Source organism: Mesoplodon densirostris, chromosome 8 (genome assembly GCF_025265405.1).
Source record: "Mesoplodon densirostris isolate mMesDen1 chromosome 8, mMesDen1 primary haplotype, whole genome shotgun sequence".
Lineage (NCBI taxonomy): Eukaryota > Metazoa > Chordata > Mammalia > Artiodactyla > Ziphiidae > Mesoplodon > Mesoplodon densirostris.
This window is the reverse complement of record NC_082668.1, coordinates 73,339,441-73,346,118: the sequence shown is the minus strand read 5'-3', so window position 1 is coordinate 73,346,118 and position 6,678 is coordinate 73,339,441. Positions and strand designations below refer to the sequence as shown.

Here is a 6,678-nt window from a genome sequence, read left to right as displayed (position 1 = left end):
TTTAAAGATATGGACACTGAGGCACAGAGAGGTTAATGACTTGCCCAAGTTCCCATGCCTACGACTTGCCCAAGGTCCCATGCCTGGTAGGATGTAAAACCAGGGTTTTGTTAAATTGAAATATAGTTGAACTACAATATTATATTAGTTTCAGGTGCACAACATAGTGATTCGATATTTTTATAGATTTTGCACCATACAAAGCTATTACAAAATTATTGACTATATTCCCTGTGCTGTACATTACACCCATGTGACTTTTTTATTTTATAACTGGTCATCTGTACCTCTTAACCCCTTCACCTATTTTGCCCATCCGACCCACCCCTCCCCTCTGGCAACCACTAGCTTGTTCTCTGTTTCTGTGAGTCTGTTTCTGCTTTTAAAGCCAGGATTTGAATCCTGGCAGTCTGGTTTTAGACTTTGTGTGCCTTGCAAGGATGGTACTACTAATAGTGACATTTACTGAGCAATGATCATGTTCCAGTCACGGGGCTAATCGATTTGCATGCTTTATCTCACAGAAGTCTGAAAAGAACTCTGTAAATTTGGTTTTACTATTATTCCCATAATACATATGACAAAACTGAGGCTTCAGGAGGTCAACATAGGTCATATAGCAAGTAGCAGTGGTCATATAACTATTAGGGGCAAAGGTGGGATTTAAACCCAAGGGTTTTTTTCTTTTTTTTTTTCACTCCAGAGCCCATATTCCTAGCTTCCTCTTTCTGATCTTTTTTTTTTCAGTTATTAAATATGTATAGAGCTTCTACTAGGCACTGTGCAAGCAGTAGGGCTATAAGAGCAGGAAAGACCAACCTTTCCTTCCCAGAGTTTAGTCTATGGGAAAGATAAGCAACCTTTGGCAACTGCAACCTAGAAGAATAGATGCTGAATAGGACTAGTTACAGGTGCTGTGAGAGTAAAGAGGAGGCACCTAACCCTGGTTGGAGGGACTAGAGAAGGCATCTCAGAAGTCACAGAAGGCATGGAGAGCAAGCAACATCTAAGCACAGGTCTGTCTCACCAAAAAAAAAAAAAAAAAAAAGTGGAATGGGCAGGGGTTGGCCAGGTGGTCAAATTGAGGGAAATGTATTCCAATCTGAGGAAAGAGCCTATGCAAAGACTTCAAGGTCACTATGAACAGAGCACAGGGTAAAAAGGAACACACTGTGATGTGCTGGAGAGGTAAGAAGGGATAGGATCATGAAGGGTCTTGTTGGCCGCTGATGAAATTCACACTTAATTCTAAGAGCAGCAGGAAACCAATGAAGAGTTCAAGCAGGAAAATAACATGGTTCAATTTGCATACTGGGATGACCTCTCAGACTGCATCATGAGGACTAGTTATTTGGAAGCAGAGCTAGACTGATTGATAGAAGAAAGGCCAATTATGAGATGGTCAGGAATACAGACAAGTGGGCAAGTGGAAGTTACAAGAGTGAGACATAAGTGGTTTTGAAAGTGATTTCCCAAAGTAATTCAAAATTTCTAGGACTTGGGACTTCCCTGGTGGTGCAGTGGTTAACAGTCTACCTGCCAATGCAGGGGACACGGGTTCGAGCCCTGGTCGGGGAAGATCCCACATGCTGTGAAGCAACTAAGCCCATGAGCCACAACTACTGAGACCACCCACCACAACTACTGAAAGCCCGCACGCCTAGAGCCCGTGCTCCACAACATAGAGAAGCCACCGTGATGAGAAGCCCGCACGCCACAACGAAGGGTATCCCCCACTCGCCACAACTAGAGAAAGCCCGCGCACAGCAAAGAAGACCCAATGCAGCCAAAAATAAAATAAATTTATTTTAAAAAAAAATTTCCAGGACTTGGTAATTGGTAGGGCTGTCAGAGGAGGAATCAGATGACAAGCAGATATGCAGCTTGGAAATCTATTCAAAAAGGAAGGCAAGCGTCCGGAGCCTGTGCTCCGCAAGGGGAGAGGCCACAGCAGTGAGAGGCCCGCGTAACGCAAAAAAAAAAAAAAAAAAAAAGGAAGGCAATATAAGAGAAACAGCAGGCTTAAGAGGGAAAATAATTATTTGTTTGAGAAATGCTGAGCTGTATGTACTCATGAGACAACCAGATGGACAAGTTGCTTGCGTGGATGGTAAGACTGGAGCTCAGGAAGTTCTGGAGATAAAGATGTGGGAACCATCCTCATGCAAATAATAGTTAAAGCATTAGGGCTTATGAGATCACCCAGAGAAAGTGTGCAGAGGAGGGAGGAAAGGAAGAATGGGAGTCCAGTCCTTAAAGGTTAAAAGAGAAGATTTCCAAGAGACTGAGAAAGACTGGCCTGAAGGATGGGAGGAAAGCCAGATGTGGGCATCACAGGGGTCAGGAGAAAAGACTTCAAGAAGGAAGGAGTGACCACTCAAATGCTGAAAGGACAAGTAAAAGAGGACTAAAATTATGTCCAGTGGGTTCACCAAAAGAATAGATTTTTGTAGCTTACAAGAAGCTGCTAGAAGACAACTACACTCTTATCTTTTACAGAGATTTGAAGAATTTATGCTAATCTCCTGAGTTTGGGGGATGTGTATGAGTGAAGGCCTCAGGGAGCAACAAGAGGAGGGAGTAAGAGTATTCAGATTAAAAAAGAGTTTGCGGCTTCCCTGGTGGCGCAGTGGTTGAGAGTCCGCCTGCCGATGCAGGGGACACGGGCTCATGCCCCGGTGCGGGAAGATCCCACATGCTGCGGAGCAGCTAGGCCCGTGAGCCATGGCCACTGAGCCTGCACGTCCGGAGCCTGTGCTCCGCAACGGGAGAGGCCACAACAGTGAGAGGCCTGCCTACCGCAAAAAAAAAAAAAAAGAAAGAAAGAAAAAGAAAGAGTTTGGAGGTGGTCCAGTGGTCCCTGGTCAAGGAATCAAGATCCCGCGTCTTGCAGTGCAGCCAAAGAATCACGAGACAGCTTGCTTCCTCTACTCTGCTCTTCACACGTGTGAGGATACAACCATGGTCAGCCACCTGCAAACCAGAAGAAGGCTCTCGCCAGCACCCAACCATGGTGCCTTCCTGATTTCAGACTTCCTGCCTCCAGAACTATATGGGAAAGCAGAATCACCAAAAGGAGTGATGACCAGCGATCTCATGAGAAGTCTGGATTTTAGTTCTCATGTCTCAAGACATCCAATTGGGAACTCCACACCAGCTCCTGGGATCATACTTTCATCCACTTAATACCCCTGGTTTGCCTGAACTACTAGAGCCAGTCCTAGCTAACCACGAATGGCTACCCAGAGGAAACACCTGGTGAAAGATTTCAATCCTTACATCAATCCTTACATTTCAATCTTTACCTGCTATATCTGTATCTGATCAAGCCAACTACAGTGATGGAATGCCTCCATACCTTCTGTAAGACTTGTGTTGTCCAGCACTTTGAAGACAGCAATGATTGTCCAAGGTGTGGCAACCAGGTTTATGAGACAAACCCATTAGAAATGTTGAAGCTGGATAACACATTAGAGGAAATTATATTTAAGTTTGTCCCTGGACTACAAGAATAAGAACTTGAGTGGGAGTCTGAATTTTGGAAGAAAAACAAGCCTCAAGAAAATGGACAAGATGATACTTCAAAAGTTGCCAAGCCTAAAGTACATGAAGGTGATGAAAATCAAGATGATAAAGACTATCACAGAAGCGACCCACAGATTGCTATATGTCTAGATTGTTTATGAAATAATGGACAATCAGGGGACAATGTAGTAAAGGGTTTAATGAAGAAATTCATTTGGTGTTCTACACGTATAACTGTGGGAACTATTAAAGAATTTCTAAGTTTAAAACTAAAACTTCCAAGTTCTTATGAGCTGGATGTGCTGTGCAATGGTGAAATTATGGGGAAGGACCATACTATGGAGTTCATCTACATGACAAGATGGAGACTAAGAGGCAAAAACTTTCGGTGTCTGACTGCTCAGCTTCACAAGTCTGCCCTCAGGATGGCCCTTTGTATCAGTCATACCCCCATACCCCATGGTATTGCAGTATCGACCAACAACTGATTTTGGTTAGACCACGAGGCCTAGATCCCACTGAATGAATCCTGCACTATGTGTTTACTCATCGACAGACTGCACAGTGAATGGTGTGTGGACTGGAGGGATACAACCAGATTTTCAGCATACGAATAAGGCCGTTGTCTGTCTCTAGATTGTTAGTTGCATTTATGGTGTTTCTATTAAGAGCAAACCAAGTGCCATTCTGCTACTGAACCATCTGCATAAGGTATCTGTGCTGTCTCACAGTGTACAAGTCATGGTTGAAATCAGTTAGGCGTGCAGCCACGATTCAGCCTTCTGAATACTTTGCTTGCCTGTTCCAAGACTGTTCTAATGTTTGATTACACTAGTAATATGGCTCAACCTTCGTGGTGTTGCTGTTTTCACATACTATTTGATTAATTCTTGTTTAAATGGAGTACTGTACAAGGAGCTAATAATTATTATATCTTGAAATTATTTTGTATGGGAAATATATTTAGAAAAGTGGTTCTTGAGCCACTGTCCTGTTTAAAAAAAAAAAAAAAAAAGAGTTTGGAGGTCAAAGCGAGGACACAAGCACTGCCTGGAAGCAAGCTTGTGTAGAGACTAATACTGTGCGGTTGTCTAGATTGGGTTTACCTTCTTTGCCTCATCAATAAAGCAGGTTGTTGTGAGATTTAAAAGAGCTAATTGGTGTAATGGATTTAAACAATGCTTGGTACACAGTAAGCATACTACGTTAGCGCCTCTTAATATCTCTATTTTCTGGGGTCTCTGTAAACCTTCAGAATTCTGATGAAATCTTTGAGAAGGTGAGCCCCTAGTACCAACTGAGATTGGATTCTCTCCAATCTGGCAAAAAAAATTTAAAAAGTGTTTAGAGGTAGACTTATTTTGATCCAAAAGAAAAAGGGGGGAAGGGTAGAGAGGACTGGCTATGTCACTACAGGAAGCAGTGAAGTCTGTGAAAACAGACCTGGCCTTGGAAACTACCTGTGGCCCACAACCTAGTTTATAAATAAAACAGCCACATCCATACTATCATGTAGTGTCTATGGCTGATTTCATGCTACAATAGCAGGGTTGAGTAGTTGCAACAGAGACGGTATGGCCCGCAAAGCCTAAAGTATTTAGTATCTGGCCCTTTACAGAAAAAGTTGCCAACACTTGGTATAGTCAATACTTTCAAAATATTATGAAAGCACTATAAAGAAAAAAGTTAGGGCTTCCCTGGTGGCGCAGCGGTTGGGAGTCCGCCTGCCAATGCAGGGGACGCGGGTTCATGCCCCGGTCCGGGAAGATCCCACATGCCGCGGAGTGGGTGGGCCCGTGAGCCATGGCTGTTGAGCCTGCGCATCCGGAGCCTGTGCTCCGCAACGGGAGAGGCCACAACAGCGGGAAGCCCACATACCGCAAAAAAAAAAAAAAAAAAAAAAAAAAAGAAAAGAAAAAAGTTAAAGCACTTGGTAATTTAATTTATTGTAAATTCTACATAAATTAGTTGTATGGTTTGGCTGCTCAAAAGTGAAATTAAACCATAGTTGGATTGCTACAAATATAGGATCCAGAATGATGGAGGAGATAGGTGACCAAGCTGGAAATATTATGCTGAGGTAGAAGCAGTACTACTGCAATCTAGAGCAGCACAGTCCAAAAGAACTTTCTGCAAAGATGAAAATGTTCTTAAATCTGCACTGTCCAATACAGTAACTGCCAGCCACCTGTGGACATTGTTTAAATAAGGAACTGAATTTTAATTCTATTTAATTTTAACTAATTTAAATATAACCACATGTGACTAGTGGCTACCATATTGGATAGTGCAGATATAAAGTGTTCAGCGTCACAAAAGTACTTGTGTAATAAAAAGAAAATAATTTAATTCAATAGACCTTTTCAGTCCTTTGTTCTGGGGATACAAAAGTAAGATTCAATTAAAATATAGCAGGTATATAGATGCCCACGAAACTAAAATACAAGAATATAAATGCCATTATGATAGATAAAAATTGAGCACCCAGTATGTGCTAGGATTTAGGCAAAGTTCTGAACACTTACTATTTTATTTAACCCTCCAAGAAATCAGTGAAGTAAATAATTATCATCCTAAATTTCATATTTTAACAAAACACTGAGCACTAAAAAAGATGAAATATGCAAGACCACAAGTGATAATTGAGTTTCAAACATAAATCTGCCTGACTCTCACACCAAAGGTTCTTTCTACATAACAAAGAATGAATTATATATCATAGGAATACAAATAAGGGAGAAATGTATTCTGCTTTTAGAGGGTCAGACTTCTGGGATAGGGAGAGCCAAAGATAGCTAGGGAAGATAAGTGATATTTAAGCTAAATCTTGAAAGAGAAGGAGTTGTCTATAAAGATAAAAGGAAAAGACCGTTCAAGGCAACGGGGAACAGCATGAGGAAAAGACACAGAGCTGTTGAAGGGCCCAAGAGTTGTGGGTAGAGCATGGGATCATGACCTTCAGTAGATTACTTTTTGTGTTCCTTCTGTATGCTACATACTGCTATACTATATACACACATTATCCTAAGCATTGTGGGAGGTAAGATAAAACAAACGATCAAGACACAATCCCTGCTTTTCACAAACACATAATGTAATACAAGAGACTAACAAATATACAACCAGGCTGGTTGAGATACTAGAGTTACAAAT

General features: G+C 41.8%; 1 pseudogene; it reads left to right on the top strand.

Moving 5' to 3' along the window:
* The first annotated feature begins 3,234 nt into the window (after positions 1–3,234).
* On the top strand, positions 3,235–4,023 carry LOC132495349 (polycomb group RING finger protein 5-like; annotated as a pseudogene).
* Positions 4,024–6,678: the final 2,655 nt, after the last annotated feature.